Source organism: Pithys albifrons, chromosome Z, assembly GCF_047495875.1.
Source record: "Pithys albifrons albifrons isolate INPA30051 chromosome Z, PitAlb_v1, whole genome shotgun sequence".
Classification (NCBI taxonomy): Eukaryota; Metazoa; Chordata; class Aves; order Passeriformes; family Thamnophilidae; genus Pithys; species Pithys albifrons.
In genome coordinates this window covers 46764282-46776298 of record NC_092497.1, presented here as the reverse complement: position 1 = coordinate 46776298, position 12017 = coordinate 46764282, and the positions used below count along the sequence as shown (strand labels likewise).

Below are 12017 nucleotides of genomic sequence, written 5' to 3'. Positions count from 1 at the left end.
AACCTTTTCTTTACCAGATATCACCCTCTTTCCTGAACAGAGCATTTTTAGTTCACAGTATGAGGTACCTAAGTATAAACCTTCTCTCATCAAGTGAATTACACAAACAAGCCAATCTGTGGTCTGACCAAAGCATAATCCTTTTCACCCGTGTGGTCCCACCAATACGAACAACTCTGTCACAACCCTGGAAGTCATTCAGAAATACCTAAAAAGAACTAAAGTCTCTAGAAAAATACCAGCCAGCAGCACTGCCATAGCAAATTTCACAGAGCCAGAGAAGCCTTAATCACACAAACTATGTTTCCACAGGGTAAAGTGTAAACCGAGTGGCCACAGCATGAAACTCAAGATAGAATGGGAAAAAGATGCAAGTGAGCAAGACTGCACACTGAGCATACAAAAATTTTTAAAGTAATCATTGTGACAGATAAACTTTTTTATTAACTTGATAGAGGTTAACTTGTAATTGGAGCACAGAATCTTCACTCACGTTTTGCAGGCACTAAAATGTAAATATGCAAACAGGCTGGCACACAGGGGAGGGGAGCAGACGCCTGTGCTCCTGGGACCAGTGCAGGACACAGGACCATGGCCAGCCCATGACACAGTAATACCTGCCCAGACCTACCAAAACAAGCACTGGAACCTTTGCCCAACAACGTTAAAACTGTTTGTGTGGAGGACACATCTGAAACTGTGGATTGCCTTAACCTGAAAATGTGGAATAGTGGCCTTAGGAAGGCAAATTCCTTTTAAGAGGTTCCTAACAATAACAGCCACCCACACAAACGGGGCTCATCCTGGCCTTGGAAAATGGTAGCAATACCAGCTGAAGCGATTTCCCCTCTCCAGTTATCAAGAGAGATGTTCTTTACTGTTTGTGCAATTCCAGACACAGCCCCAGACTACAGCTGTTCCAGCTCACTGAGCCCACGAAAATGGTCTGATTGGGGAACAAGGAAAAAACAAAAAAGTAGCACCTCATTGCTGGAATCTAAAGTAAACAAACTTTTGCGGAGAGAAAGGACTTCACCAACAAGCTTATGAAGTTTATAGTGAAGACCTTTTATTTCACACAGCACACGGTTTATATAGGGTTAGAGGTACATCTTATTGGCTAAAAGGGTCTCACCCCAACACCCTAGAATTTCTAATTGGTTAAAAGCCTGTCTCTCACAAGTCCAGTGTTTGTATTATCTCATTCCAATGTTTTGAGGTCCATGTCCGGAGGTCAGGAAGACAGTTGAGACGTTCTCATGAAAACACTTGCAAGGAGTGACCGTCGCCTACCGGACAAACAGCAGGTGTGTGTCCTTGCAGGCTGAAGTATCTGCATGATTCTCATGGAGCTGAAGCAGTTTGGATTGCTCAGAAATTCACTTTTTGCAAGCAATCTCACAACAGGAACCTTCTCTGAGGGTTACAGGACTGGTATAAACTGTACCAGACAAACGACAGCTTTCACTTAGCCCTTCCTGTACTTTCTAATAAAATCCTGCCAACACCCACAATTCAGCTTATACTAATGCTGATCATCTTTAAATCTGTAGCCACTAAGTATCAGTATTGGTTTCCACTCACCTTCTTACAGCAGTGCAGCAGCTTAGCACTGTACTACCTATCTCCATCTCTTGTAAGGACATGTCTCATTTTAGCCAGACTGCACATCAGCTCATCATTCAGTCTGATTTCTGGCCTTCCTCCCTCCTTGCTCCAATTCTCTCTCCTCCATGCAAGAAAAAGTGCAGAAAGATTCTAACTATGAGGAGGAGCAAATTTATTTGGATGAGGTCAAAACTTTCCAAATATAAAAAGAAGTTGTTTTTTGTGAATGCAACATCTTGCCCTTCAAGTAGAGAATGAACCCTTGGCCACAACAGCTGTTCCATACTGTTTGCATCCCTAGACATGACACAGGAGGGTTCAAATTACTCTGGAAACACAAATTTTACATTGTGATACTCTAATACAGCTTTTGCACTGACAAAATCTGTGTACAACAACATTCCTCACTTCACCTGTATTGAGTGAGCCAGCAAACTCAACTTTTACCATGAGAGCTCAGATATTTACTAGCACCAAAAGATCAGTGCAAAAATGCCTACTGGCTGTAGGGACCTCTATGGTGTTTGAAAACCATGATGCTCATGACGTAAGAAACATGCACAAGCCCAAGGGAACACAAGGAAAAAGACGTCTATCCATCCTCTTTCCTTGTCTTCTCTTCATAGTTACTGAATCAAATACGTTCAAAGCATATTGAAGTCTCATGTGGATCTCCACAACAAAGATTAAAGAATGTAACTTAGAATCTTTCTTTTTCTTTTAAAGAACATTCACAGGAGGCTTAAACATCTGTTGCATGTGCTGATTTCAAACCTTCCACTACTCTAACTTTTCTAAGTGTCCAACATAAACACAGCACTACTCACATCATAGCCTTGATTGGGAAGGGACTTTGTTACATTCTTGATTGACTGTGGCTCCTACACTCTACTTCAGACCACTTTAAAAGCAGTAACTTGGAACAAACACAACAAAAGAAATTTTATTGAAATCAGTAGAATTGAAAAAGCATCCTAATTTATCCTGTGACTTTGCAGTTGAAAAAATTATCTCATGAAGATCATAGAGAGGAAAAAAATGTGCTTAACCTCTCACTACACTTGAGAAAAAAACCTGAAAACAATTCTAGACATCACTTTAACATACTATTCTACGCTCTTTAGAGCTGAATGTGAAACTGAACACAGCTAATCAAACTAAAAGCAACGATCTCTTTCACACCACAAAAAAGGATTATTTTTTAAAAAAAACAACTAGTCTCATAATCATTTGTTGTAACCAGATCAATACCAGCATTGTTTTGGAGTGTTTTATGGATATCAGAGCATCCCACTTATCTCTCACTATTCAGAAAAAGAGAAAACTGTAGCACATAGTACTTTCCAGTTTTCTATTCCATCTTTGGTTTCTTAGTTGCTGTCCTTTAAATTAAATTTAAATGCGAGGTGCCTACATTATTAACGGGAAGAGGTTAATTTTAAATACCTCTTCATAAAACTAAAGACCTAATAGCTGAACTAAAACAGATTTCAAGTAATAGATGATCTTTTTCCTGAAACGTGGGTAAATTCCTGGACACCACTGCGAAGCACATACTCGGTAAAGAAGCATTTTAATTTGAACACCCTACCAGACACTAGAAATGCTAAAAAAGGTTAGACTCAGCCAAAGCAAAGAGGGTATTTTATCAGTCATCAAGAAGAAGGGAAAGGCTCAGACGTGCAGGTACTTGAAGGAAATCTGGGAAAAAACATGACAAAATACAATGTTTCCGTGCTGAAGCTTCCAGTTGAAAACTAGGAAGAGAAGAGGAGATGTGGTAGCAACGCTGTGATAAAGTCCTTGCCTGGTGATAAGGCAGAGGACATAGGGAACATTCACGGCCTTGCTTGGAAAATACATTTTCCACCCACGCTGAATCTGATCTCAATTATCATTCCTACTCCCTCAAGTTATTTCTCTTAGTTTAGTCCACTCAGCTGACTATGTAAGTGCCATGTATCTGTACTTAGCTGCCAAATATGCAACAAGCACCTCTAAAAAAGCAAAAGCTGGGGACTGAAACAATCCAAAGGGAGCTGCAGTAGAGCAGTGGCCTACTGAGCTGTAAATACAAGATCACAACATTGAGCATGCACTTTGTGACATTACCAGCAGTTACATATGGCTGAACAGCACTTCTTAAATTCAGGGCTATTGCTCAGTGCCCCTGAGCCTCTAAAACTTACACAGCTCTTCTCATGGTTTCACATCTACTCAGCAATGGGCCTTCATTAAAAATGTTAATAACTGCTTCCAGTTTGCCCACATTATATAGACGGCTTAGCCATGAACAAAAATCTCTTAGCAGGTCCAGCATGTAGGAACTTCTGCTCTGTTGGAATTGCAGCATGCTCTGTGTATGCCTATCTTGCCTGAAAAGCAAGGAAGGAAAATACCCAGGTTAAGCACATTGACAAAAGTCTGCATTTTTGATATGAAAAGGCAACCTTTCCAATATTAGTTGGACGTCTGTAGTAGTAAAACTGTGGTAAGTAAATCCACCCATAATTCAATTCAGCTTAAAAAACCCCCAAAAAACTAATAAATATATTTGTGTGTAGAAAACGTTTTTTGTTTAAATATCTAAGTTGTCTAAGAAAAATGCTTTTGTTACCCAGGGGAAATGTATGGATGAACAGAGATAATTGGACACAGTGACAACACAACAAAAAACCCCACCCACCCAAAAAATAGCAAAAAACCAACCAACCAAAAAGCAAAAAAAAAAACATTTGCCCACACATGCCCCCAGCATTTGGATAGACTTCAACATCACTACTAGAACAAGTAGAGTCTTGTTTTATAAAACTATAAAATGCTATAATTACTTTTCAATGTGCAAAGAACAGATAAGTGTAACTACTATTGCAATAAAGATGGGGTTCTTGTTTTGATTAAGAGAATCTCTTACTACTTAACACTTAATGTACCTGGGACAGATAAGGCCCCTATACAAAAAATACACACTGCTGTACTGCTGTCAACAGTCAGTGGTGAGATTTCAGTGCTAACAGAGATTGGAGAATGAATCTTTGTGTTTCTTCATTACAGAGAAGTCCATCATTACATATAGACTCTAAAAGAGAACTCCACTAACAATTTGATGACCGACCAACTATTCTGGTATAAACTGCATTCCACACTGGAAGAAAATTCAGTAATATATAAAGAAGCGGTTTTTAAACAATCTCTAGGCAACGTTTCAGGGAGCCCATTCCAACTCTAACATTCAAGAACTCTCTCACATGAAAAAAACAAGGGCTCTGGGTTGCAGACTGTACTGCTTTCTCCTTACAGCCAAAACTTTTGACTGCAATTATTTAAAGCCATAATGTGCTACACTTCCAATGCACTGGACAGATTACCTACTAGTTGCATATTCCTATAATCTATGTATTTCACAGGCTGTCATAAGCATTTTGACCATTTCACTTTGTTAGCAGTGCCATATTGCACATAAAGGAACTGAAAGTTCAGCTCATAGATCAAGCTTGTGAAATCAAACCTTTAGGTCTTAAAGTAACTCCAGCTCCAAGTCAGCTGGAAGTTTAGATGCATGCCCAGTTACAAGACATAGATATTAAACTCCCTCAAGTCAACCCTCTGAAAAGCCAAACGTTTCCTCCTCTCTCACTTAACAGTTTTTGTGCACTTACAGCTTAGAGGGACAGTCAAAACACTTCTATGGATCTCACCATGCTTTTTGTAACCCAAGGAAGCACACGTGTCTGGTATTCTCAGACAGCCTCTAGAACACAATACAGTCTTCATAAAATCCAGACCGTAATTAAGGAGGTGTAAGTGTTACAGGGGTGCTGTGTCAACAGACTCACCACTGAGCATCCCAGTTAAAAAGCAGAGATTAATTTTCCTTTTTGATGAATTAAAATGAGCAGTGATATGCCTGAGAATACAGGGAACCTTATTTGGAGACTACAAACATTGAAAAATGAAGCCTTGAAATATTTTTTCCCTCCTCCTGAAAGGGCAACTTTGAACTTTAACTTACTTTCTCAGTCTGTACAAACTTGCTGCTCTTTTATCCTATGTTAGTAGCATTAGACTGTTCATTAACAAATATGCAGCTTGGACCAGTTTTAACAAAGAACTAGCTTTCAGTGTTAGTTAAAAAAAATAGAAAAAATAGGGAAATGCTGCAAGAAGTCTGAATACAGAGAGTGTTGTAACTGTGTCCAAAAATTTAGTCTGAAATTTGGATTCAATTTCAGTAGGCAGGATTAAAAGACATCTCTGTATTGCTCTGTTAGTTTCAAAAGACTCATGTGAAAAGTGAAGAAACACTACAGAGGCGCATGGGGAAGCAAAAACAACAGAGGAGCACTGTGAATCTCTACTCACACCAGTACCATTACACCACCTCTGTGAACTGATGTCTTTACAATTCTAAAACTCCTTTTCTGCAACTTGCCATCTGGACTGTTTCAGAGTTACCAGAAACACATACATGGAAGGAGCCCTTTCAGGATAAAGACCTGATGAGAGGACTACAACTGTTGTGAAATAATACGGCATGGTGGGGGAAAAGTCCTAACTTTTCATACCATTTCAAGACAAATCCTGAATTTGTGGTCTGAAAATAAAGACAATTTTCTCACAACAAAAACTGTTGCCTACAACCTCATCAGCTATTCAACTATTCATGTAGATGACTAGAACCCATGTCTGTAAGCAGAACAAGTGTATATCTGATACAATTTCATAAATTCAAAGGAGCTGTTAGCAGAGTTTACCAGCCAGGCTCCATGGGGAGGCAAACTAAGTTTCCGCAAAACATTTTTAATTCGACGTTTTCTGACCAGTTTTCACACAAAAAGGGTGGGGGGGGGAAAACCGACATGAACTAAACACCCTTTTTCACAAGCATCTGGAGTCCTGACGCTGGAACTGTGGGATGTTCCAGTTCCTCCAATGAAGCACAAAATACCTAGAGAAAATCTTCTACACTAACCATTCCCTAAGCCAGCACTGAAGGCAAGAACCCTGAAAAAATCTTACCTCCCTTTCACACAAATACAGCAGTCTGGAAATTAAGACTCCTCTCTATCTTCCCTGTATTTCAAAAGATGGAAAAGGACCACTCTTCAATTCATATCTTTCCAATTAGCTTAAGTGGACTGTCACAAGAGGCAGGGAGAAAATTTTCAGCCCTTAAGTGGTAAAAGCCTACTGTGACAGTCTATGTTGGAAAACACTTAGTGAAAGAGATTTGCTGGTTTTCTTACTGTTCAAATATTGTTTCTTCTCTGATTTTCCGCATTTATTGTTTCAGCTCTTCCACTATTACTACAAGAGCTTCACTAAGTAGTATCAAAGTTGGAGCATATCATCCTCTGGCCAAAGGGAACCAGAGAGAAAAAAAACAGACTAAAGTACAAATATAATACGACAAAGTATGCAGTTTGAAAGCCTTTTCAATTCAGCAGTAGTCTGCATGATATACTCTGCAAAGCACTCTTAAGTGATGAGACTACTTCACACATGGAAATCTTCCCCAGGAACTGCCTCTATCTTAGAAAGTATTGATATTTTTTCCAGTATCTCCTCACACATTGTACAGATCCTGGAGGGCACAAGAATCAGCTACCTTTCCCATTTTGTGCCCATTACATTTCTCTAACTTTCTTTGAAGCAGTAACAATCCCCAGAAGTTACCAGGACATTCTAATGGAGCACAATTGCTTTTAAGCAAAGCAACACTAAATAAACATTCCAGTGTTAATATTTCTCTAGGGTGGTCTTCCTTTACTTAGGTATTGTGGATTGATAGAGCTAGTCTGAACAATAGCAACAGCCCGGAGTGCTCAGAGATATTCATTCAATTTCATTTGTTTGGTAAGAGAATCCTCTGGTTTAGACCAAGTTTCCTGCTAATACTAAAGAAGTCCAGACCTCTCGGTCTTCCCCCCATCCCCCACTCACACTAGCTTTAGAGGTAGGAATAAATATCAAAGTACAACCACCAGTTAAAAAACAAAAGGGAACGCTGGTGGTGTTATGAAACATGGCAATGCAGTGAACAGATACACAGCGACCAATCCCAATATACACCCGATCCAGATTCTGAAACTGGGCAACCCCACGGCCACAGTCCTCAGCCAGGTTAGACTGGAAAGCAAATACCTGCAATCCAGGCTACGATCTCCACAACTATTATAGAGCACCTGCACCTGCTGCCTGTGCCATGAACACAACACAGACAATTTTGTCACCCAAAACAATTAAAACCTGACAACTTCCAGGCTTCCCCTTCCAATTCGTTTCTTCCCTCCCTTCCTTATGTCACTTGTAGTGCAGATCTACTGGTGTTTTTGGAACATAGGAGGGTTGCTGTGTGCACTATCCTCTACTGTTTAGATACTACTGAAATACCAACAGACAAGGCTCGAGTTGTTACAGTAGGAAAATTAATGCAAAACCTTCACCTAGAGGAGGACAGAACAGTACAACTCTTCCACGCTCGCGCATTTCACCAAGCTCCATCTGCTCCTCTGTCTGTGTCCCGCAGAGGCCGATGGCGGTGCCCGTGTGCCCGGCCCGCTCCGCTCGCCGGACAGACCCATCTCGGCCGCCGGGCCCGGAGCCACAGGAGCCGCCTCCGCGCCGAGATGGAGCCTCTCTGGGGCTGCTCCGTCCTCTCCCCGCAAGCACAGAGACCCTCTCCAGCCCTCCACGCGGGAGCCAGGGCCGGGAGTCGCCGGGCCCCCCTATCCCCCCGCCGGGTCCTCCTGTCCCCCGCCGGGTCCTCCTGTCCCCCGCCGGGCCCCCCTGTCCCCCCGCGGGGCCCTGCCCACCGCCCTCCGCCCGGGCCCGCATGTGGCGGCGCTGCCCCGCCGCTGCCTGCCCGCGGCCGACGGGCAGCGGAGGGGCCGGCACTCGGCACTCGCCTCCCGGCCGCCCGAGACACCGGCGGAGCCGCGGCCCGCACTCACCGCGGAGCGAGGACCACCAGACGCCGCCGCTGCCGTCAGAGGGGCCGCCGGGCGCACGGAGCGAGGGGGCGGGGGCGGGCGGGCTCCGCCCCGCGCCCCAAGGCCGGAGCCGCGGCTGGATGGCAGCCAGCAGCCCGAGCGGGAGGCGGGAAGCGAGGGAGGGCAGCCGGCCAGCCCGACGGAGGGGACGCGGAGAGGGAGCGCTTCCCTTTCCTGCTCTCACCTCACGTCCCGGCTCCCTCCCCAAGGAGCCGCTGCCTTCCTCAGCCCGCGCCTCTCCCTGGATGTGGAAGGAGGAGAGGGAGTGCTGTCAGTGTGGAGGGCACTTGGGCAGTGGGGTGGCACCGAGGCTAGGGGCAGATTTGTTGCGGGCAGAGCCTTCGCAGAGACGGGCACCGTGACATGGGCAGCGGGGTGCAGGGTCCCTTTGTGGACTGAGGGGTCCCTGCGTGGGCCGTGAGGTCCCTGTGCGGGCCGTGGGGTCCCTGTGCAGGCTGAGGGGTCCCTGTGCAGGCTGAGGGGTCCCTGTGCAGGCCGTGAGGTCCCTGTGTGCAGGCCGTGGGGTCCCTGTGCAGGCTGAGGGGTCCCTGTGCGGGCCGTGAGGTCCATGTGCAGGCTGAGGGGTCCCTGTGCGGGCCGTGAGGTCCATGTGCAGGCTGAGGGGTCCCTGTGCAGGCCGTGGGGTCCCTGTGCAGGCTGAGGGGTCCCTGTGCGGGCCGTGAGGTCCCTGTGCAGGCTGAGGTGTCCCTGTACGGGCCGTGGGGTCCCTGTGCAGGCTGAGGGGTCCCTGTGCGGGCCGTGGGGTCCCTGTGCGGGCCGTGAGGTCCCTGTGCGGGCCGTGGGGTCCCTGTGCAGGCTGAGGTGTCCCTGTACGGGCCATGGGGTCCCTGTGCAGGCTGAGGGGTCCCTGTGCGGGCCGTGAGGTCCCTGTGCAGGCCGTGGGGTCCCTGTGCAGGCTGAGGTGTCCCTGTACGGGCCATGGCATACATGAGTGTGCCATACTCCCAACCCAGTAGCTGCTCAGGCTTCAGAGTCCAGAGGTCACAGAATCACCGAGTCACCGAATATGCTGAGTTGGGAGGCACTCACAAGGATCATTGAGTCCAGCCCTTATCCCTGCACAGGACCATCCCCAAGAGTTGCACAATGTACCCAAGAATATAGTCTGAACACTTCTTAAACTCTGTCAGGCTTGTTGTTGTGACCACTGCCCTGTTCCAGTGCCTGACTACCCCTTGGGTAAAGAACTACTTACTAATGTTAAACCTAAACTTCCTCTGGCACAACTTCAGGCCATTCCCTTGGTCTTGTCACTGGTCACCCCAGAGAAAGAGATCAGTGCCTGCCCCTCGTCCTCCCCTTCCAAGGAAGTTGTAACTGCAGTGAGTTCTCCCCTCAGTCTCTTCTTCTTCAGGCTGAACAGATCAAGAGACCTCAGCAGCTTCTCACACGGCCTGGGCCTGGAAGAGAACAGGACACCGCTTGACACACAGGACTGCATCCTCATCCTTGCGTCAGTGCAGCAGGAGTGCGACCTCACGTTGCTTCTCGGGACTGGGGGAGAGCTCACTGGCCTGACTGTTGGCAAAAACAACTTGTTACTTACAAACTGATCAATATTGTGACATCAATACTGATGAACAATGTCAGAGTACAGGACGTCCTAGAGAATCTAATTTACACAAGTCAAGTGCTGTAGAGTGTTCATTAGTGTCCAGCATGTTCCCTAGTAGAATGATGCACAGTTTGAGCCTGAATAATTTTGAGTACGTTCAGTGCAAGTAACTCAATGTGCTTCTGCAGTGCAAGCTTCAGTTTGAGCTCTCGATGGCAGGAGCCAGAGGCAAGAGGCCGGGAACTGGCCCTGATCCTTTGCATAACAAAGGGCACAGAGATCTGTGGCCCAGCCAGGTGACTGGACACTGAGACACAGCAGGAGCCGATGGTTCAGCTGGAAGATCCCAGAATTTCACACAGACTTTCAGACTATGTAGGTGTAAGAGCGCAGGATTTCCTTTGCTCAGGGTCCCTCCTCGGAGGCATCCAGCTTGTGTGGTTATTCTGTTGCTGCACTGTGATTAAATTTTTTTAAGAATCCAGACGTCTGAGACTGCTGTGGGAAACCTGGGGCTGATCCAGTAAAGAAACCTTGTCTGAATGTGCGAGTGTGGTGTGTGTAGGGAGTCAGGAGAGACATCCACAGGCTCACTGGAGCTGCCCACTGCAAAGGGACTTTGGTCTCAGTTCACGAGGCGCAAGTGTGGCTGTCAGAGTGGCTTCGGGATGGTCAGACAGAAAACTTTCCTCAACAAAATAAAATAAAAAGTATCTACTTCTCGGAAAGTAATTGGATACATAGTAAAGGAGAGTTGCACGGAAGGAATGTAAATGTCTTACATGCCTTGGGAAGGTCTTGGAGAGCAGTTTCGAGGGGACAGGCTAACTATTGAGAGTTAAGGAAAAGACCAGTAACGTTTTGTTTTTACCTAAAGAGAGCTCAGGCTAAGAGCAAACCAAGCTGATTGCTGGTTTTGCTGCAGAGAAGCAAGTCTCAGGTGAGCAAATGGCTGCAAAGAGAGAAGGAGGAAGTGCTTAGCTCTACTCGGAAAGAAGGATGAAACACAGAAAACGCGCAGGATGTCTCACCTTGTTGGTTGCAGGTTGTATTCCTGCATATCAACGTGTGCTGGCAGATTCTCCTGCCAGCACACACTGTCCAGCTCTAACTGGCAGACCAGAAGAAATCAGTAGTAGTAAGAACCGCAGGGTTCAGCAAACAAGATACATTGTGTAGGATTTTATTTTTTTTAAGTAAATACTGAAATCCTGGGTTTGGCACATCTGCTACTGATTTTACTTGTACAGTTAGGATTTCTAGGGCCCTCAGTAGTAAGACCTCTTGTTCTCTGACTTGATACCTCTAAATTGCCTGGAATCTACAACATACAGTACTTTTATAATTGAAAATCTTTTCCAGGTTGTCCTGTTTTCTGTTCAACACAAATACCATACAAAGTAATTCATATGCACTCTTTTCCTTTTAGAATTGGATTAGATTTTAAAACATATGACTTGCTTTAACAAATAGTTGACATGGAACTGGACATTCATTCATAATATTCTTTTCAAACCTTTAGCCAGACATGCGCACAAGATGGAGTTTGGCAGAACCAAGTTATATGTGTCAATTGGCTTTTGAAGGTGAAGGCCCATGTTTTCTGCATTACACCCCAAAACTCCGATGATTACTCCGATGATATGAAAAGCCAGAGAATTTCTAAAGCCTATTAGTGCTCTCCTTAGAACTTTTGATGTTTCATTATTTGATAGAATTTTTTATTTTTTAATATTTTTAATATAAAAGTAATAAAGGCATTTCAGTTATGTTCCTCCTTGTGAGAGATAAAGTCCTGTAACAACTTTTTGGGTTGCTTCCTTTTCTAAAAGAAATAATGA

At 44.9% G+C, this 12017-nt stretch overlaps 1 protein-coding gene across 2 annotated transcripts in view; it reads right to left on the bottom strand.

The window, feature by feature from the left end:
• Positions 1–8668, bottom strand: part of ACO1 (aconitase 1) — a 37219-nt gene extending 28551 nt beyond the window's left edge. Inside the window, exon 1 of one of the 2 annotated variants that reach the window (XM_071581154.1) lies at positions 8562–8668. The gene's annotated coding sequence lies outside the window, so the exon portion shown is untranslated. Of the gene's footprint in view, positions 1–8054; positions 8077–8561 lie in introns of those variants that run through there. The other variant, XM_071581155.1, reaches the window with a different exon arrangement.
• Positions 8669–12017: the final 3349 nt, after the last annotated feature.